General features: G+C 34.6%; 1 pseudogene; it reads right to left on the bottom strand.

Moving 5' to 3' along the window:
- Nucleotides 1–10,560: 10,560 nt before the first annotated feature.
- On the bottom strand, nucleotides 10,561–18,059 carry LOC141568638 (UPF0729 protein C18orf32 homolog pseudogene; annotated as a pseudogene).
- Nucleotides 18,060–23,763: the final 5,704 nt, after the last annotated feature.

The following is a 23,763-nucleotide window of genomic DNA, read 5'->3' as shown; positions in this document are numbered from 1 at the left end:
CTAAGTCAGACACATCTATTCTCTTAAATATCTCCTGGGGGACAGTTTCAATTGATGTTTAAAATTGGAATGGTCAAAAAATTACTATTATAACTCATTATTTAAATCTCATCTATTGTAACTTAAGATAATTTACACTCATTTTAGAGATATTCTCTATTGTTCATTTGCATCTTTTAATCAAATTGTACTCATTACTGACTATCAGCTCTAGAACTGTTTTTTCATTAATCACCTTCATATTTATATTTTACTCTTGAATTCAAATTTACTGATATGAATTGTCAGGAATTTTCAATTATTTCTTGATATATTTGAAAGATTTTTAATTCTTTTATCTTTCATTGTATTTATAGTGTACTTCAGCATAACATTACTTTGATGTCTGGTTGAGATAACTTGATGCTTCAGAAATATAATGAAAATGTTAATGACAGAACACAGAGAATTTATTTTTACATTTGTGGCATTTGGGGAATGCTTTTCTTCTTGCTTAGATCTGGCCTGAGGCATAGATAGTAAACTATTGGGGTGATTTAAGTCTTCGATATACCAGGCTTTACCTACTCGATATGCAGTTTTATAGTACATATATATATTTTTTTCCAAGACAAAAAAATGTCTATTTTATCTGGAAATTAACTAAAAATATAACCACACATGAAGTAAATTTTCTAGTCCCTTTCAAAATCTATTAATAATTTACTTTTTCTTGGACACAATTCCACTTTATCATGGTCATGCTTGTTCTCTTGACATCATTGGAAACAATGACATCATTGGAAACAATGATGTACATCCTTTTTCTGTTTTAGACTTGCATTTCACTTAACTTCAGTGACAATGAATACCAATGGTTTTGCACCTGTCAACCTGGTGAACATCTGGTTGCCCTTCTCTTTTTACTCTATACACCACTCAAAGAAAGATTATCAATTCCTATCGCTTCGTCCATTCTTTGTTAGTGATTCCCTAATTTTCTACCGTGGGTAGAGATTACCTAGCCATCTTTGACTCTTTTATATTTATGTTTAAATCATATCCTGTTCAACATAAGTCATAAATAATCTGTGTGTACTCCTCACTGACCCCATTGCCACTACTATAGACTGTGTTGTGATCATCACCCTGGATTGTTAAAATCAACTTCTAATTTACCCTGCCTCTAATTATCTACCTTGCTATGCCAAAGAGCATAATACACATATCTGTAGCATGCACCCAAATCTTCCAGAGCTTTCTTAACATGCCATCCAAGGCTCTTGGATGCTAGCTATAAACTTTTCAGAGAAAACTGAAATTCTCTCCCCCTGACAATATGTATTCTTTATTGATGAGTGTACTTTGGGTCTCTTGTCTCTATTCCTTTCCTCATGATCTTCTATGTTCCCAGGACAAACTTCCACTCATTATCTGCTTTATAAATTCCTGCACATTTTTAAAGGCTTAGCTCAAGTATCATCCCCTGTAGTTTCCTTTGATTCCTCTATCAGATTCACATTTTATCTTTATCTGATATTTCATAGATCTATCTATATACCACCATTATAGAACTCATCATGCTCTACTGCAGGAAAAGGTTTTTATACCTGAATGCATTTAGAAGATTGACAGCTTCCCACGGGTAGATGTGTCTTATTTCCCAGTGCCAACTATAGTACCAGAAATTACCATGCTCTCAATAATTGTTTAAATCACTGTTTTATCCTATTGAGAGGCTTAGAAAAACAACTGTTTCAAAGGGGGAACAGAGAACCGGATCCTGGAGGATAAAAAGCTATTGGGTTTTAATTTTTCACACAGAAATATCACTATAATCAGGACAAATGTCATTAACAGTGTATAGAGAATAAAGCAGCAGCTCTTCTGGAATACAAGCTGCACTTGGGGCAGTAGTCCTATTGCTATCTGGTGGATGAAGCATGTTTGATGAACAGCTAGCCAGACTGGACAAATGAAGGTAGGTATGAAAGCATCACATGAGAATTAGCAATACAGGATGGCCTCTGAATTAAGACTTTAGTAATAAAACAGCTTTACTGAGAATCAGGACATAAAGATGACCCCTAGTTACCCAGTAGACAAGATCACGCCTCTTTGTATGCACACATCTGTCTTCTCCATAGTATCTCTACTCTTATCACTTCTTCATTCTTTCTTTCTTGTTCATTCTTCTTCCAGATTAAAAAAACGTATATATGCGCATTAAAAAATACACACACACACACACACACACACACACACACACACACTCACACTCACACTCACACTCACATATGGGATCAATAAGGAGTAAGATTAAGGAAACAATAAGAAAGAATTTCTTGAGATTTATACACTTTATTCTCAGCTTCACGCTTATTCTATATTAGCGAAAGTAGTGCTAGCTGTACTACCAAGTAAATTCCAAAGTCTCAGTAGTTGAACACAATGGAGGTCTCCTTGTTGCCCACATAAATTCCAATTGGCAGTTTTTGTGTTGGGAGTGAGGGTAGAATGAGTCTGTGGTGAGTGTGTGGGAGGATAAATGTGTATAGTACGTGCAGTAGAGGGAATTTCTGCTCCAGACAGTCATTCGGGAATCCAAGCTGATAGAGACTCTACTTTCTTCAGCATAGATCTCAATCAAATGGACGTTTATAACTCTAATGCCATCTGTGAAATGAATTCTAGCCAAGTGCCAAGGAGAAAAGGGAATTGGATTCTGGAACACTAAGCCAATTTCTGCCACACTAAGCACAAGTGATACTACCTAGAGGTAGCAAGAGAATATTTCAGCTGTTATATTTATATTCATATTCATATATACCAATATGTATATGTACTTATAAAGCTACAAAAGAAATTCTGATAGAACATTCTTTTAAAGTAGAACAATAATCACATACTTTTCAAGTGTCTCCAGATGACATCACTAAGCTGTTCTTTAGTAAATTCATTTTATATTTTGGAGGCAGTGACTATAATATTATATATATATATATATATACACACACACACATACATATACATATATGTTGTGCACATTTTTTTCTTAAAAAAAACAGTAAGAACTTAAATCATATTTACTTAAGGATTCAAATGTAAATAGATTTGTGGGTGGAAGTGATTTACGTGTCATATAAATAATCTTATTTTTGTTTTGAGGGAACTGGAAGAAGCATGAAAGAGCAATACTGACATTCTTTGAGTGAATATAGGAAGATTGATTGTGAGTACATGAATTGCTGGAGAACTGAAGAGTAAATAACATAGATTTCCTTGATGATTGCACAGTTCCAGCTATAATTTCTACAATAATGTGACTTACTTTACAGAAAAATTAAGTTGAATTTCAAAATAAGAAAGGTAGCTTTGTCTAATGGATAATATGAGGTCAGAGTAACCCATTTCTGTCTCTGTACAAAGTATTTGCAAACACACCATTCTCACACTGTCCTTATAATTGCTAAACCTCAACCCTGGGCAATTAGTAAACTCTAGTAGGAAGAACCAGGATCTCACTTTGCAGTTGACCAAACACAGGTGCAACATTATTTTATTTGTCTTACGTTTAAATAGTGATAAATAGAGCCCCAGATTTCTTTTTTTTCCCTTAGTATGGTCTTGGAACTAATTCCATTGTCAGCTTCTTGCCCACACATCACACACACTTAAACATAGCATAATAGGATTTCATGTTTGTTTATTTCATCTCTGAAACACATCAGCAGTATATTATCAATGGGCCAGTGTCCTGTGCACCCCAGAACTGAGAGACACTCTCCCTCTAAGTGGACTTCTTTATGCCTTTACTGTTTGTGATTCTCTCTGCATGCACTCTGTCAACTTCATGTTAAATTGTACCCCAAGTAGCACTGTAATTTCATTTGATGCCTGGAGGGGTGAACATCAGTTAGTTACAAGTGTTCAAAAGGCTCCTGACTGGCAGGTTACATTATTCTTGTATGAGAATTTCAAATTGCTTTGAAGGCGTTTTCAATAATGTCAACAGGTTGCAAAACTTTTAAATGATTTTGCCACTTATCTTTGCCACCATTCCATTAGAACTCTAGATGTATCTACAGTGTTTAACACAGCCTGATCCTGGCCTCTCCAGATTTTTCTTTCTTTTTAATCTGTTTTGATTTTCTCAGAAATCAATAACATAACTATGTAGAAGAAAGAACTTTAATCAACAAGGAAGAGCTCAAAAAGTCAAAGTGATTTACGGTAGCTTCTCAAATGTTCGTGTCTGTACAAATCACCTGGGGATTTTGTGAAAAATGCACATTAAGATTCAAGTGGGTCTGGGGAGCACTTTCGATTCTACATTTCTGATAAAATCCCAGATAATGCTGATGTTGTTGGTCTGTGGATCGAAATGTGAGTGACAAGGAATAACATTTCAGTGGTCTGCAAAGCTAAATGTTAGCTACAAGCCTAAGACATATCCACAAATTTAAGTCTCTTGTTTTCTGATTAGTAAAATAAGGTCTAATATATTGTTTCAAAATATAATTGTTGTTAAGATACCTTAAGATTCACTTGAGGCTACTCATAATTTTTTAAACTTAATCCTTGGCAATTAACAAACCTGGTAGGAAGAGCCAGTAGTCCCAACGATCTGTCCTGAAGATCCTGGCTTCTAAATTCTGGGGAACAAATGGAGCAAATAAGAAATTTCACATAATAATTTGCTTCATAGTTGTCTTATTGAAGAGCCACAGAAATGTGGATCTATCTTAGCATCGCTGTTATTTAGCACAATATCTTATTTATTTCTCAGTATATATTCAGTGAATAAAAGAGTGCAATAATCTCTCATAGTTAAGAAATGTTGAAAACCAATGGCCTGCATAGGTCTGAGTCAGTTAATCTTCCTGATAGACATATTTTCCCCCCACAGAAGTATATTAAATAAAAGATATGCTCTCCCCAGATAATATGAATGGGTTTGTTGAAAGACTTTCACTATATAAACTTATTAGCAGTGATGTGTATTCAGGAAATAATCCAAGAAAGATATTTAAAAAAAATGGAAGATAGGAAGGATAATTCAATTAGTGATAAGAACTTAAGAAATGGAAGAAGGTAATGTAGTGAATGAGGCAATAATAAGAGATTCCAGATAAATAAAAAATAGGTAAGAAACATTGCATCTGGCATCAACTATATGCAGAATACATTAATGAGTGAAAGAATGAACAGTTATTATCTTTCTCCAAAGAAGTTGAACCCATGTTTTCAGAGAAGAAACTCATTTGTTCTATAGAGAGAATGCATAAAACTTTAACTCTAGGACGAATTATATAGATAGTGCAGTGTTGCTTTTCTCAGTGCTGAAAGTAAGATATGCAGCCACAGTTAGCAGAGAAGGAAAATTTTCCATTCACAGCATGTAGCATTTGTTTAGGGCTGTCAAAAGTGCATGTTGTGTTTCACCATTACAAGTTCAAATCCGCTGAAGCTGATAAAGGACAGTGAACTTTGAGAGACTCTGGACACCAGACCCTCACTCAAACTAAATGAAGACTTTCCTGACTAATGAACAATGGAACCTGTTTTAATCAACTGTGTTCAAACATATTGACTCATCTGAGTCATATCTGTAGTGCAAATTTTCAATCCTTAATTGACATAACCACCACAAACTCACTCTTTGTAACATTTAAAACCCCATGAAATTTCCCCTTGTCCAGGAGGTTAATAAACTATGGCTACAGACTGGATGTTTGCTTTGTCCAGATTCGTATGTTGAAATCCTAACCCATAATGTGATGGTTTTAGGAGGTGGGGCCTTTGGGAGGTGTTTATGTCACGAGGATGGCACCCTCATGAATGGAATTAGTGCCCTCATAAAAGATATCACTAGAGAGCTCCCTCACTCCTTCCATCATATGAGGGCACAGAAGTCAGAGGTCTGCCACCAGAAGAGGGTTCTCACCAGAACCTGACCATGCTTACTGGCATTCTGATCTGGGACTTCCTGGCCTCTAAAACTGTGAGGAAAGTTGTTCTTCTGTTATAGCAGTTACAACCTATGTTCTTCTGTTATAGCAGCCCAAACAGACTGAGACTTTTGCTACTTCTAAAGCTCTGAGAGTCTCTGTTTTGTTCTTTACGAGTTGCTGAATTAGCCAATTTCAAGGAGGTTGTGTATCTAGGAAGGAGAAAAGCATGTTTGAAGTATCAGTTAGGTTGGCAATAGTCACATAGTTCCCTTCTACCCCAGATACACGATAAATGAAGCCATTAGGACAAATCTAGGAGATATTTTAAGGGTTGTGAAGATATGAGCTCTACTTGAATGACAGTAGATGTTGCCCCATCTTTTTCCAGTTAAACCTTGGTACTCTATAGATAGGACAGCAAACAATGTACATGTTCTGGATATGATGGGCTTTGTCTCGACTATGTCATATACACATAAAAATGTTTCCAGGGAAAACTGAGACATCATACACTCGGGGAGATGTTACATAAGATATATTCACTTGTTCATTCATTAATTTATTCATTCTTTCATTCGACAAATATTTATTGAATATGGAGTGTATACAAAGCATTCTTCTATGTTCTTAGGGAACAGCAAGGAACAAAAGTGAAAATCCCTGTACTCTTAATGTGTGTGTGTGTGTCTAGGGAGGTACAATTATGGATCAGATAGTAATTGTATATAATTTTAAAAACTTTGGCTTTTCTTCAAACTTTTATTTTCAATACATATATATTTTTTAATTATTTTTTTCAGTTACAGTTGACATTCAATATTATTTTATATTGGTTTCAGCTGTACAGCATAGTGGTTAGACATTTATATAATTTATGAAGTAATCCCTTCTAATTACTCTAGTACCCACCTGGCACTATACATAATTATGACAACATTATTAACTATATTCCCTATGCTTGATTGTACATTTCCATGACTATTTTGTAATATGAATTTGTACTTCTTAATCCCGTCACCTTTTTCACCCAGCCTCCCAAGCCCTCCCATCTGGCAATCATCAGTTTTTTTCTCTGTATCTATGAGTATGTTTCTGTTGTGCTTGTTCATTAATTTTGTTCTTTAGATTCCACATAAGTGAGATCACATGGTATTTGTTTTTCTCTTTCTGACTTATTTCACTTAGCATAGTACCCTCTAGTTCCATCCATGTTGTAACAAATGATAAGATTTAATTCCTTTTTATGGCCAAGTAATATTCCAGTGTATATGTGTACCACTTCTTCTTTATCTGATTGTCTACTGATGGACACTTGGATTGCTTCCATATTTTGGCTATTGTAAATAGTGCTGCAATGAACATAGGAGTGCACATACTTTTCATATTAGTGTTTTGGATTTCTTCAGATAAATACCCATAAGTGGAATTGCTAAGTCATAAGGTAGCTCTATTTTCAGTTTTTTGAGGAACTTCCAAACCATTTCCCATAGTGGTTGCACCAATTTGCAATACCACCAACAGTACGCAAGGTACCTTTTTCTCCACATCTTCACCAGCACTTGCTAGTTGTTAATTAATTGATGATGGTCTTTCTGGCAGGTGTAAGGTGAAATCTCATTGTGCTTTTGATTTGCATTTCTCTGATGATTAGTGATATTGAGCATCTTTTCATATGTCTATTTGCCGTCTGTATGTCCTCTTTGGAGAAATGTCTATTTAGGTCCTCTGCCCATTTGTTAATTGGATTTTTGTGTGTGTGTGTTGAGTTGTATGAGTTTTTAATAAATTTTTGATATTAACTCCTTATCAGATGTATCATTGGTGAATATCTTCTCCCATTCAGTAGGCTGTCTTTTTGTTTTGTTGATGGTTTCTTTTGCTGTGCAAAAACTTTTTAGTGGGATGTAGTCCCATTTGTTTATTTTTTCTTTTATTTCCCTTGCCTGAGGAGATACATCAGAAAAAAAAAATATCACTGAGTGCATCAGAGAATTTACTGCCTATATTTTCCTCTAGGAGTTTTATGATTTCAGATCTTATATTTAAGTCTTTAATTCATTTTGAGTTTATTGTATATGGAATAAGAAGGTGGTCCAATATCATTTTTTTGCATGTATCTGTTCAGTTTTCCCAGCACCATTTATTGAATAGACTGCCTTTACTCCACTGCATGTTCTTGCCTCCTTTGTCATAGATTAAATGACTATATAGGAATAGATTTATTTCTGGACTCTATTTTATTTCATTGATCTATGTGTCTGTTTTTATGCCAGTTCCATGCTGTTTTGAGTACTATGGCCTTGTAGTATAGTTTGATATCAGGTAGCATGATACCTCCAATGTGGTTCTTCTTTCTCAAGATTGCTGTGGCTATTCGAGGTCTTTTCTGGTTCCATATAAATTTTAAGTTTATTTGTTCTAGACTGTGAAAATACCTTAGGTATTTTCACAGGGATTGCATTGAATTTATAGATTGCTTTGGGTAAAATGGACATTTTAACAATGTTGCTTCTTCTTATCCATGAGCACAGCATGTGTGCTTCTATTTATTTGTATTTTCTTCAATTTCTTTCTTCAGTGTCTTATTGTTTCTTACGTATAGGTCTTTTATCACCGTGGTTAAATTTATTCCTAGACATTTTTTTGACGCAATTGTAAATGGGATTGTTTTCTTAATTTCTCTCTGACAGTTCATTATTGGTGTTTAAAAATGCAATCAATTTCTGAACATTAATTTTGTATCCTGCTACTTTACTGAATCATTTATCAGTTCTAACAGATTTTTTGATGGAATCTTTGGCATTCTCTCTATATAGTATCATGTCATCTGCAAATAATGACCATTTTACTTCTTCCTAAAAACTTTGGCTTTAAATTTGAATGAAATCAGAATTTTTGGAAGGGCTTTGAGCAGAGGAAAGACATGACCTCATGTTAACATAGAATAATTTGGCCATTTACTAGGAATACATTGAAATGGAGTGATTGTGTAAACAGAGACCATTGAATATATTTTTAAAATCCCAGTGAGAGAAGACTGTGATATATACTGAGGGGATAAAGTGGAAATGGTGAAAAGAAATTGGATTCTGGATATGTTTTGAAGGCAGAGATGGAAATATTTGCTGATAGATCTAATGTGGGTTATGAAAAAATGAGAGAAGTTAATTATACCTCCAAGATGTGGGGGCTTAGCCAGTGGAAGGTTCAGGATGAGGATATAAATTTAAAGGTCACGATGTTATAGATAGTATTTTAAGCCAGGAGACTGGATAAGATTATTTTCATATAAAAGAGTAGAGGCTCAAATACTGAGTCCTGTGATGCTTCAATATCAAGAGTTTGAGGATAGGAACAGAAACCAGCAACTGAACCTCGGGGGGAGGGGAGCAGCTAGTATGGTCAAAGAAAGAATAACTATAGAAATCCTCAGCAATAAATTACTCCCAGTCAGCACAGGAGAAACCTTCAGTAATTCAAAAGTGAAAATAAGTGAGAAGATGAAAATGAATTTTTTCTGACCTCTGTGTATCAATGTACAGAATATAGAAAGTGATACTTAGAAATGTGATGAGATATCATCATCATCATTATTAACAATTAAAATGATAAAACAAGTACCATTTAAGTTATACACTTTAATAATTGAAAGTGGTAATATTAATGTTCACTTTTTTTGTGGAAAATGAAGATGAGAAGGATAAGTAACATTATCAAGTTCATTCAGAAACAAAGAACTGAGAGGAGACAGGAGTTACAACCGGAAATCAGACATCAAGTAGAGCGGAAGGACATTTGTAACTTTGAACCTAGAACATTCATTATAATTAAATTAAAATTGTTAGAATAGCATATATTCATCAGAGTGTATTAAATATAAGTACAGTTTAAAGAATAATGATAAAGCAAATAGTATAACTGCTACCACGGGCATGGAATTGAATATTGTCATAACTCTAGAAACTTTTTTTTTTAAAACTGAATATTCAATGTATTTTTTTAGGAATGGAAGGAATGCAACACAGATTAGAATTTTATAATATACAAATTAGACATTTATGTAAAAAGGGTTCCATTTTTCAAAGAAATTCCCCCTCTTTCCCTGTCTTTGCAATCTTTCTCAGAGCAGTAAGCAGTGATGACTACTTTGGAGATAAGCTGCTCCATTGCATTGGGCAATGACTTTAACTTTGTGTTTCAAGTCATCATCATCTCCAAAAACTCCCTTTATTTCACTGCACAGTCTCACTGCACTGTTTCATAGTAAAAATGTACTGTTCAAATTCAAAGAGTCTGAACAACAACAAAAAACTACAGGCCCAAAGATGTTTAGGTACTGATTTCATAACAATGTCTATTGGCACAAACCTTCATATTATTAAAACTGCAATAATAGGAATGAAAACTACTTTAATAAAAAAGAAACGAAACTCAGGAATGAAATCATTAGCTACAACTAAAGACATCTTAATTATAGTACCATGTATTTCCTGATTAGCATCAGGTGAGTATCTAAATTATCTACCCAGAATTCTGTTCTAAGAGAAAATGTCAGACAATTACAAAGAAGGTGTTTCAGATTATCAGGTCCATTCTGAAACCAGTGAGGTCCTCTGGGACAATCACTTTAGTCTTTCTTTTTATCAGAGATTTATGTTGGTCCTTTGGTTGGTAATCCATTTATGTCTGCACATTTTTAGTCTACTTTGCCTTTTATCATTGGATTCTCACAAAGCTTTTCTAGGCCACATATGACTCACTAAGGGAGAATGCAGAGGGTATGTTTGGCTCCAAGAACTGCTTGTAGACTCAGAGGAGAATGGGAATGATGATACAAGAAATGCACACTACTGTCCCAGGCTTGAGCTCCTGACTGAGACCACCAAACCCAAAAGCAAGAAACTTTTCAAATGCCCCTTCCACATCAACACCTTGCCTCTCCTCCCAGAAGTAACCACTATCCTGGTTTCTTTATTGTTCTAACTAATTCTTTATTGTTCTAAGTACTTGTGCCACATATGTACAAACGCTTAAACCTTGTAATTATTTTGCTTATTTTTAAACATTATATAAAAAGTTTCATACTCATTTATGTATTTTAGCATCAGAACTGCAACCAGCTATATCCAACATCATAGCTATTAGGACTAAAAACTAAAACTAAGTGTTGTCAATGTGACTTAGTTGTTCGTTACAGGAAATCTTTGTTCAGGAAGTGGAAAACTGTAAACCAATGAATAACACCACTGTGTGCTTCAGAAAATTTACATTAAATTTTTTTTGAGATTTTATAGGCATACATTTTATTCTTTATAAATTTATAAACATTTGCAAAAATTAAGAGATGTTTTTCATGTAGCGATATACTTAGTGGACATCAATTGGTAGGGATTGATAGAAAAATTGGGAAAACATAGCAAACACCCGCTTACCACCACCCCCGCCCCCAAGTATTTCTTTGAAATACATTTTATCCTGGGAAGTAATCGCTGATCTGTTTTTATTTTATTTTATTTAAAATTTTTATTGGGGAATATTGGGGAACAGTGTATTTTTCAAGGATCCATCAGCTCCATGTCAAGTTGTTTTTTCAATCTAGTTGTGGAGAGTGCAGCTCAGCTCCAGGTAAAGTTGTTGTTTTCTTTTTTTTCTTTTTTTTTTTAAAGATTTTTAGGGTGACAATTGTTAGTAAAGTTACATAAATTTCAGGTGTACAATTCTGTAATACATCATCCATATCTCACATTACATGTTCACCACCCAGAGTCAGTTCTTTCTCCATCACCATATATTTGACCCCATTTACCCTCTTCTAGAATCTCCCTCCCCCCTTACCCTCTGGGAACCACTAAACTATTGTCTATGTCTATGAGTTTTTGTTTCTTCATTTGTTTGTCTAGTTCTTTTGTTGTTTTCAGTTTTATATACCACATATCAGTGAAATCATATGGTTCTCTACTTTTTCTGTCTGACTTATTTCGCTTAGCATAATAATCTCAAGATCCATCCATGTTGTCTCAAATGGTACTATTCCATCTTATGGCTGATTAAAAATTTTATGAGACAACTGCTCAAAGCTATTAAAGATAATCATTTTGCTATATTTACAAATCTAAATGTATGGTGTCACAGGCTTCTCATAATCCAACCTCTTCCCTGACTCGAAAACCTCACTTTGAACTACTTGTGCCAAGACTCCATGATCCTAAAACTATCTTTCTTACAACTCCCACTTTCTGAATCAGTGCTAAGACATTTCTCAGGTGGTGTTATCCCTTACAGAAGTTATTCCAGTAAATTTAGCTTTTCTTTATTAACAGGTTGTCTGATGATACTTTGGGGAGTTCACCAAACTTGGGGAACTTTTGGGGTATCCCACTGAGATTCATTCAAAACTATCTCACTACCACAGTTCAAAGTGCTTGACTCAGAAAAGTGTTCTCCACAGAGGTCCTTTGAGCCTCTCACTCACTGCTCGGTGGAATTAACCTAACCGTGAGTCTCAGCACTGACACCTTTTCTTTGAACTCCAAATATTTATCTCGTATCCCAGAAGTAGGATCTCTTTAAAGGGTCTGTTGGTTTTCTGATCAGATTTGAAATCTCTCTTTTTTGTGTGAAAACTTACCCTGGGACTACAAATGCTAGTATTGGTTTTGTTTGTCCTTTTCAATTTACTTTGTAAATCTCTAAGAAAGAGTCTGTAGGGAGAAGATGTGCATTAGCTCAATAAGTCTGTCCTCAAAAAAGTTTGAAAGTCTCTTCAGGAATCCCTTGGGCAGACTTTGCCTTGGGTCACATTTTCAAAACTTTTAAAAGAACTTCTTCAATGGTTTTTGTAACTTATCTGTTTGGTTCTATCTATCTGGATTTGAGAAATTGGTTGGGCTCTTGATTGATGATAGATGCTCGGTAGGATAATTTCCGAAGACAATTTTTTTTATATGCACCTCTCATAATGACTGTTGCATTTCTCATGGGCCATTTACATGTAGGTCTTTAATCCACAGGAAACTGGTTTTTATATAAAGTGTGAAGTAAATATTTAATTTCATTATTCCTCTATATGCATGTATAATTTTCCAGAACATTTAGGGAAAAGTGTGTCTTTTCCCACTGATCTGCAGTGCTATTTCTGTCATATGTTGTGTTTATGTATATATTGGTTAGTTTCTTGGCTTCCTATTATGTTCCTTTGGCTAGCCCAGGACTGTTGGCACACTTTTCCAATTACTATATTTTTATTATAAGCCTTGATATATATTCGTGCAATCCATCCCACTTTGTTCTTCTTTATGAATGCCTTGGCTATTTAGACCTCTTTTACTGTTTTATACAATGAAGAATAAGCCTGTCAAGATTGACCAAAAAAAGTTAGGATCTTGTTTGGATGGCATTGAATCCATAAAACAATATGGGGAGAAGTGACATTTTTTCAATATTGGGTATTCCTGTCAAGAACATGTCATACTTCTCTATTTAGTTCTTCAATTAAATTTTATAATTTTATTTACAGAAGTATTGTATATATTTGCAGATACATTCATAGATATTTTGCATTTGTGATTGTATAACAGATGGTATCTTTCAATTTTTTCATATTCTAATTAGTTGTTGATGCTTTATAGAAAAGCAATAGGTATTTATATTTTTATTTTCCTCTAGTCAACCTGCTAACCTCTCTTATTAAGTCTAATAATTTACTTGTATATTCTCTTGATAATACAGATCACAATCACAAAATACAGATATCATCACTAAACAATAAGAGTTTTGTATTTTCCATCTAATCTTAGTCTATTTACCTTTATTTGCCCTACTGCTTGGTGAGGAACTCCCAGGAAAATGCTGAATGGAAATGTTGAAGAAAGAATTCACTTCAGATCATCATGTAAAGGAAAAACTCTCAATATTTTGTTGTTAAATATGACATTTGCTCTAAATATAATGGAGACATCATTTAGAAGATTAAGGAAGGTCCTTTCTATTCAAGTTTTCTAAGAATATTAATTTTTAAATCATGAATGTAAACATTTATTACAAGTATTCTGTTCATAACTCCACAAAGAAATGTGGTATCATCCTCCCTGCTCTTATTCTCAGGTTCCTACAATCAGTCTATCTTATGGTCTCTACCCTCAAAAAAAAACAATCTGACTACTTCTCATCGTCCCAATCCCCTACTGTTGTTGAGGTCGTCTTCCTAGCTCCTGGTTATGCAAAACATCTCCAACCTAATTGGACTCTGCTTCCACCCTTGTGCACTGAGGGCAAATGTTTATCATATAAGTCAATCAGACCACATGACTTTCCAATTCAAACTCTTCTAACTGCTACCCCCCCAACCCCTCCACCCCCACTGAGGATAAAAGCCAGAGTCCTGACAAGGCCAGTCTATACTCTTTAGAACCTCTTTCTCCCACATGTGCAATGCTCTTCCTTCATTCTCCTCTATTCTTTCCTGACTCTCGGAACTCCAGCACAGCTGTTCTTCCTGTTCCACGGATGTGTGAGGCTTGTTCTTATTCAGCACCTTGCACTCACTGGCCTACTACATAGGATGCTCTTTTATCTACCTGCATGCCAGACATTGTGAAGTCTTCACTCGGAAGTCATTTCTTCATTGATGTCTTCTCTAAACACTGTAATTAAAATTATATATGATGCCCATTCATACCTTGTCCCCTTATTTTTTCCTTAGCATTTATCAACATATATCATACCATGAATTTGGCATATTTTTTGACCCCTGTTTTACAAACAAGAATGGAAACTTCACAAGCGCAGACCTTTCTGTCTGTTTTATTCAATACTGTATTCTCAGAGCATAGAACAATACCTGGGCTGCAGTACTATGCAATAAGTTAGTTAGTTATTGTCTTTTTTATTTCTGAAATTTAAAATATGCGATATAATTTTATATAGTTTCCTGTTCCCTGTGCATACTTTCACATTTGTATTTTATTTATTTAATTCTAGTAAGCATTCATATTCTATAATCTATGTCTGATAATTCCAACTTCTAAAATCTTTTTTGAGGTTGTTTTAGCTCCTTTATTTCTATTGGTTCTCGAAGATAGTGTGATTTCCTTACTTTTGACTGTGAGTTTCCCCAGAGGGCATTTGCATTTTCTTCTGGCAAGCACCTACAACACTATTTCTCTAGACTTCATGAAAATCAATGTATAACATGAGGGTTTATTTGCAGTACATAGGTAATACAATTTTGTTATAGAGATCCGTGGAGCTCCATCTGAGAAACTTTTTTCCTCTTCTGCTCTGCTTGGAGCTGAGGTGATTTTTTATGCAATCTCTTGGGATGGAGATAGGGGAAGGTTTATTTATGGTTTGCCCTTTCACTAAAGTGTAGAAAAGTTTGGAGTTCCAGCCTTCTCTTCTATTGGATTCTCAAGCTTAGCCGGTGATTGTGTTTGATTTTGGTTCCCACTTCCAACAGTCCATCATAAGGATAAGTAGATTTTGCTAGTTTGATGAATGCTTTCAAGACAGATGTGTTTTCATTGATACGCTTATCTCACTTGGTTCCTACTTTCCCTTTGTCACATATTTCGCAAACTTTAAAAAGTATTTTTAAAACAACGTTAAAAGCATTTTAGTTGTTTTCAAGAGAAAGGATAGTCCACATAACTTAGCTCATTATATTAATAGGAATAGGATTTAAACATTTATTTTCAATCATATTATAAAAATAACATAAAAATGTAATGAAAACTTTAGAAATTTAAGAAAAGGGAAAAAATGACCTAACAAGATACCATATTAATACTAACCTATTAGCATTTTAATTTATGCTATATCAGTTTAAATTCATATTTTAAAATATGACTGTCAAACTTTATCCATGATTTTGCATTGTTTTTATCACTTAATGCCTTATCATAAGTGGTGAGCCTTGTTGCAGCCTTAGAAGTAGTTTTTGCATTATAGTGTTGATTAACAACTCAAGGCTTGGAGTCAAACTGAGGTAGGTGATGTTGGATCTGCCGGGAGTTTCTGAGTGTGGGCTGGGATCTTGTCTCGTGAAGCCGAAGAATGGAAACACGGACCAGGAAAGGCAAAAAGTTTTAAAAAGAGGATAATTTTTTAGAGGCAGGAGAAGAGGTTGCAGCTCCCGAGCAGGAGGGGGTCCCGAATGGGGGGTGCCCCATGACTGAAGCAAAACCTCTTAGTTTTATACCTTCCCTTGCCTGCTTGGGGAAGGGGAACTGTTTGAAGAAGGGAACTGGCACCTTCTAATGAAATTCGTCTACCAGGTTGGTTCTGCTTGCCCATCCTAAAGGAATTAGCAAAGTAACCCACTCTTTATCTATCAGATCTGCTCCATTTGTCAGGCCAAAATGAATTTTATGATTAATCTCAAGGCCTTGTTACGTTATGTCCTAGAGCGAAGGAGTGATTTTAAAACCTGAAGTTTTAGGGTATGACTGTCTTTGTTTATTCCACCAGGGACCTCCCTGTTTACCTAGGGACATGCTAACTCTCCTGTATCAAAATTACTTATTTCTACTTTTTCACTTTTACTGTGTGATCTACAGTAAGCCATTTAAACTCTGTTTTTCAGTTTTCTCATCTCTAAAATTTGGTCTTCCTTTCATTGTTGTTGTGAGTAAATTAAACAAAATGAGTGATACATGTAAACAACTTGGAACAATATTGGTCACAATTGGGCCTTAGCAAACGTTAATTTTTATAACCACATTTATATTTTAATAGTTTTACTTAATCTACTATGCATCATAACAATCAACTTTTTAATAATTATTTTTAATACTAGTTTATTTTGGATTATTTTCAATTGCTTTAATTAATGTAAATAATATTATGATGGACATCACCGGTTATCAGTTTTCTCCATATTTAGATTATTTCCTTGGGAAAATATCAAAATATCCACTACATGCATATGTTTATTGTTTTGGTACATAATGCCCAATACAAATTCAAAAGGATTACAGCAATGAACAGTAAAGGCTCTGCTCAGTTTAAATTATAGAATGGTCAATTATTGCTACTTAGACAAATATATTGCTGTTGTTATTTTGACAGGTGTCTAATTACTTGTAAGAATGAGTATTTTACCTTATGTTTGTTTATTATTATTTGTTTTACTGTTTTTCAAAATTATCTGGGTTTTTTTTGTTTTGGTTTATTTTGCCTATTTGTATTTTGAGATATTTTTTCCTATTGATTTTATGAGATTTTTTTTTATATAATAAAGAGATTAACCTTTGGTCTGTCATATTTCTGCCACTATTTTTCCTACTCTGTTTAACTTTTAATTCTAGTTTTTGTTTTTGCATGCAGAAATTTATACTTTTTATATCTTTGAACCTGTAGACACTTTCCTTTGGAATTTTTCCACTCACTTCTAGACTATGAAATTTCTTACCCTGAAGAGATTTATTAAACAGTATCTTTTTTTCCTCCTTAGGCTAAAATTTAGTGTTTACACTTAGCTACTTAGTTAAAATTCAGTTCATTTGGTATATAATGCTATGTAAAAAACCAAGCAGAATCTTTTCTAGATTGCTCACTATATATTCTAAATCCATTAATTAAGTAACTGCCCCTCCATTGATCTGAGATGCCACTTTTATATTTGTTAATGTATTAACTGTGTTAAAATTTCAAGTGTGATTTTGTTCTTCAATGTAAACCAATATGTTTATGATCTCTGGACTATCTTTATAACCAGGTATATTATATTTTGAGATAGGAAAAGAGTTCCTATTATATAACAATTCATAATGAACAGATTTTGAGGTTATCAGTTATGTACTTTTGTGCTGAAGAATAGGTATCCTCATTCATTCGTAGCTGCTGAATGGAAAAAGGATTCAATCACTTAGTTTGTCTCTAAAATTACAGTAAGTTGGATTGGAACATAATGAAGAATTTTCTCACAATTAGAGCTTTTCGAATGGAATTGACCATCTCAGGAAGCAATGAGTTCCCCTTCACCAACTGTAGTTAAAGAAAGTAGTTAAGTAAGAGCTCATTGCCAATTGGAGGATTTTCATAAAGAGTTCTTACTGTTTTGTACTAGAGGACTCCAGGGTACATTTCAGCTTTCAGCTTTAATGTTTCTTTAATTTACCTGCGCATGTGTAATTTTCACACTGTAAGATTTAGAGAGGGTAGGAGAATTTTGGTTAACTTTTGAGTAGGTCACAAACCATAGAACAAATGATTTCATCTAATTCTATTTAAATGACAGAATTGGCATAGATTCTCATCAAGTTTAATGTCTACACCAAACTCTACTCTTTCTCAACAGTGATATCAAAGTAGGGAATAGATCCACACCTAAGAGAAAAACACAAGGCTTATTTAGAAGTTCCCTACGTAGTTTTAGAAGTTGAATAAAACAGTCAAATGTACTTACCCAAAGAGGCTTCATACCATTACTGACTTTAAGGGGAATAATGATGATGAATCTATAAAACCATATATAAATTGCATTGAAAGCAAAGTTATATCTTATCTATTTAGCTGAGAAAAAAATTAACATTGAATTCTAGGATATTTTTAAAAAATTATAAGGCAATAAATCAAGAATTTAATAAAATATAATCCTGATAGAAAGATATTTATTCTGTAAAATAAATTGCTTCAAAAAATTGATGAGAATAAAATGTAATTAATATAGGTGTTACATTTAAGTGGATGTACCGTGTTTCCCCAAAAATAAAATCTAGCCAATCAGCTCTAATGCATCTTTTGGAGCAAAAATTAATATAAGACCCGGTATTATGTCTTATATTAATTTTTGCTCCAAAAGATGCATTAGGGCTGATTGTCTGGCTAGGTCTTATTTTCGGGGAAACACGGTATATAGGATTTAAAATTTGGCTTTCCCTTATAGTTAGAAAAATGTTGATGGAATTATAACCTCTCAATATGCTTATTAATCTCTCTTCTGTGATAACCTGAACATTTATCTGAACCCTTAATAATCAAAACAGTGTAAGTGGGTGGTTCTCATTGAAGAAATGTAATATACTGATGCATTTCCTGTGAAGCAAGGAGAACGCCATAAAAATACACACCACAGAGGAGGTAAGAATCTATGACTTGTAAGATGACTCTCAGGAGTTAATGAAATTAACACAGTGAATGAAATTTCTGCACCTGTGACTCCAAGAAACTTTGTAGACAGGTCAAAACAAATTGCACGTTTGGTACTTCCTCTTCTGCTTTATGTCTGCAGACACAAGCTGAACTATTTACATGGTACAGATGGTTCACAGTTCCTGGAACAAACACAGAGGAATTTGTAATGTATGATCATAATTTCAAAAATTTTGCATTTCCTTTTGTGCAAGAATCATTTAGTATAATGTGTCTACTGACAATCATTTTCGTTGTAAAATGTATAAACGTACACAAAGTGGTTTCACACATTTGAAGAGGAACATCCTTATTTTCAAAGAAATTGACATCAGAGTATAGGTTAAAAAATGAAAATAATAAATAGTGTTTTCATATGATTAAGTATTTAACAAGGAATAAGATGAAGACTTTTCTTGTGTCTCAGCTTCCTCAACTATTCAATGAGAATGATGATAGTACCTACTTCACTGGGAATTGAAAGATGAATTAATGAGTATGAAGCATAAGTGCTATGTTAATTGTCAATGCATATGCTTATTGTGCCTTTTAGTTTCATTAAGTATGATATGCTTATGTTCAAGTTGTCTGTTTATTAGCTTGTGCTAGGCACAATAAAGAGGAGGGGTGAATAAAATTGTAAACATAGGAGACAGACATGAGTTAAAACAGTCATAAGATCGGATGTGATGTTACAATAAATTGACTGGGAGACATGGTTCAGGCTAGAGGTGGGTGGATGATTGAGGAAGACAATCTGGGGGGGGCAGGTTTAAGCAGTTATTCATGGTTCAGAAATTCTGGTCCCTTGACCAGAAATATTCCTTTTATACATAAGCCAAAATTCTCCATGGTACTCTTTCAAGCTGCCTGATATTCTCCCAACTAGAGACATCCTACTTAAGTTCAGAAGCTTTTAAAACACATTCATTTCCCAACAATCCTCTAAATATGTTGTGCCTTTTCATATCTCTAGGCCTCTGAAAATTCAGTTCTCTGCCTGGAATGCACGTTGTATCTCCCATCTGGCCTGCTACAGACATCTGACAATCATGTTCTCACCCTCCAAAGTCCAGCTGAAAATTACTTCAACAGTGGAGATTTCTTCAACTCCTCAGCAGGTATGGTGTGCTGCCCTTCCCTTGGCATTTTCACAATGTTTTGGTTTGTGTCTTATAATGCATTTATCAAATCATGTATGATAGTTTGTCTATACTACCTAAAATAAATTTTGAGCTACCTAAAACAGTGCTGAGCTACCTAAAAACAAGGATCAGATCTTCCCCTACTGGATCTTCTAAAATCTAGCAGGTTTCTAACAGATGATTTTGCTTGAGTTGATAAATATAATAGTTTTCATATTATAACTTGCTAAAAATAACATAGACACAGAAACATGGCGGCCAGAGTAAGAGGGGGCAGACAGAAGTATCTTTAGGGGTGCTAGTTCTAGGAACGCACCTGGAAGCAAGGCTTCAGTAATCTCCAGATGAGAGGAAGGATTTCCAGGATTTCACAGACTTTGAGACAAAATTAAAAACAAACCAGCTACTTCTCAACTCTGCCCAGGACAAGCTCTGAGAAGAGGGTCTTCAAATCAAATTGCTGTTCCTTTGAATTGTACCCCCTTCAAAAAAGCCATCAAAAATATATTGTAGTAGTTCTTGAATTTTATTATTTCTGTCTTTTTTACTCTCCAGGAGTTTAATTAATGTGCTAAGTTTAATTTTTAAGATTTCATGCTTCTTACACTGCATTTCCCTTTCCAGGGAAATTTTATGAAAAAAAGTTCTATACAAATTTTAAAGCAAAAAGCTTACTTTTTGCACTATCAATTCAAAAATGTGTATCAAACTGAATTTTTCACAAAATCAGTACTATGCTAGGTCTGACTATGAAGGGGAAGAATCATACAAAGACGTCCAAACATGGTGTCTGCTCTGAAGGAGCTCTCAGGGTCATAGGGTAGTAATATATTTATAGCACTTTACAGGTAAAAAGAATGCTTTCATGTGTTGAGTCTCATTTCACCTTCTTTCTACATTATCCTGTACTTTTAAACAGATGAAGAAACTAAAAGTAAGAGATTAAATGACAATTGAGTTCACAGCTCTTAAGAGGAAGAACAGGGACTTGAAAATGGGTTTTCTGACTAGAAATTACTTATCTTTTTAGTACACCTATTTTGTTCTTTTGTAAGACTCAGAATCAAGTTGAGTAAGCCTGATCTGAAGAAGCCCAGTTTAACATTGGAGAAGGCACATTTCCAGTGCCTTTAGATATATATATCTAAAAAATGTATACACATTTTAAGAAAGAAAAAACTGTGTTAAAATTGCGTTGATGGTAACCACTTTGAGTACCTCTTGTAATTGCAGAAGTCAAATGTGACTTGTATTTGTCTTTCGTTATCAGTATTTTTTGTAATATTGATAAATACTGATAAATAAATAAAATTATCAGTAATTATAATATGAGTATTATAATTTTAATACAGTTATTTTTCCTTTCTTAAAATGTATGTACATTTTTTTTGGCATCCTCCCTCTGTGTATACCGGGGGTACCAAAAAAATGTATATATACCCAAGAGGGATGAGCTATAATATTGGGGAGTGAGATGAGAAAGAAATTTCCTGAAGGAGTTTTTATTTTTAAGCTGAATTTTGAAGAACAAGTAAGTGCTAGCTTGAGAAAAATTGGGAAGATTCTACCTTCATGTAGAGAGGACAAAGTGTATACCTGTACAGAGGTAGGAAGAGACAGGATGCATTTGGAGAATTAGAAGTACTGTGTTTCCCTGAAAATAAGACCTAGCTGGACCATCAACTCTAAAGTGCCTTTTGGAGCAATAATTAATATAAGATCTCATCTTATATAATATAATTATCTGTTCTTTGAAAATAGGAAACAATTTCTCTTTTTGTTTAATTCTGTAAGTCTGTATCTAGGACTGTACTTAGAGCATAGTAGGTACTCAGTAAATACTGAGTCAGTTGAATAACCAAATGTTTAGTAGGTGCTTGGAAGATAGTAGTATAAGTGTCATACATGAGACTGGGCCTTAGCAAAGAGAATGCATGCAGGTACTTGATTCTGGGTCTGGGTTCCGAATAGTCCATTCTGTGGAATGTGTACACAAAATTCATGCCTAAGGAATGCAAATTTTAAGGAGCAACTGAAGGAAAAGGAATTTGTGCTGCCATTAACCTCGACTTTGCCCAGCTGTTCTTTTTCTAAGCTCATCAAATCTAATACTCTTAATATCAGACCTGGTTCCTGGAGATGCTGTTTCATCTGTTAGCACCAGAATCAGCATGTGAATTCTCCCATGATGTGCACTGGTCTATCAAGGGTAGGTCCCACTTGCAACTGGAGGTCTTCTTACAGGTGGTCTATTGCCCACCTGTCTTCTGAGTTGCAGAGTTCCACCAGCAATATTCAAGGGTGCCATCAGCTTTAATGGACAGCCACTGCTCCTTCTGTGCATTCGTGTATAAGGCAAGCTGTATATGTTCCCTCTATCTGGACATCTCACAACTAACTTCGGTGCTGCCGCTATTATAGCATGAGACAACTGTGGCATGTTTAGATCGTAAAATCTAAATTTTGTGCTATTCTGGATTTAAGATTCTAATTAGACTCAGAGAAATGACAACATTGTGGGGGTGTGAAGTTACCTTCATGTCAGCTGAATGTTACTCCTTTATACTTATGTGGCAGAGAAGGTTGTGATTTGCTTTAGTATTTCATGACAGATACTGTTCAGCTTTCTGTCAACAGCTGGCCATTTGATGTACGCGCAACTGTTCTTCAAACAGGTAACAGAAATGTCTTAGAGTAATTCTCCAAACACAACCAAAGTAGTTTTTCTAAGTGATTGCAACAATAACAATCATTTTCCCAATTTCTGTTACATTCCAGAACATGAATAAGGCAAGCAGGGTAAGACTGGATGCTGGGTAAAGAGTTGCTTGTTGTGATCTGAGTACAGAGTGATAATGGCCTGAACTAAGATGGGAGCAGTGGAATTAGAGGGAAATGAAGGGATCTAAACGTATAAGAGCTATGAATTACGTGAGTTGGCGTTAAGATTGAGAGGTGATAAGCAAGAGGGAGAATCAGTGATGACTCACTCCCACCCCAATAATTTTAAGCACCCCATTTACATGCTCCATGCACTTTTCCTTTTGTGACAGTCCAAATATATGTTATTTCTTGTTAAATTTTATTCTTCACTGTTCTGTTGAACCTGAAAGAAGGCAGGGGCCACATCTGTCTTTTGCATCACAGTATCTTTAGCAGCTGATGGAGTGGATAAATGACCTTCACCAAGATGTGGATCATAGAAGAAGGAGCAGATTGGAGTTGGGTGAAGAAAGTGATAGTTATGGGCACATCTGAAACATTCAGATGGAGCTCTGTCATAACAAGTCTGAGACAGCCCTTTGGAATCAGGAGAGAGTTTTCTGCTGGACGTTTAGGTGAGGGAGCCATCAACATTTAGATAGTAATTGAAGCTATATAGAGGCTTTATCATCTATAGAGAACTTTTATGGTTAGAGAAGACATGTCAGAATTGTGGGAACACTAGAATTTAAGGATACGTAGCTAAAAGCTCACTTCTCTTTAAAGAAGTTAAGTGAACTGAAGAATTAAAATCAACCTTTGATTTCAGTACCAAAATCTCATTGATTACC

This window comes from Rhinolophus sinicus, linkage group LG02 (genome assembly GCF_036562045.2).
Source record: "Rhinolophus sinicus isolate RSC01 linkage group LG02, ASM3656204v1, whole genome shotgun sequence".
Taxonomy (NCBI): Eukaryota; Metazoa; Chordata; class Mammalia; order Chiroptera; family Rhinolophidae; genus Rhinolophus; species Rhinolophus sinicus.
The sequence above is the reverse complement of the archived record's forward strand: the minus strand, read 5'-3'. Positions and strand labels throughout refer to the sequence as shown.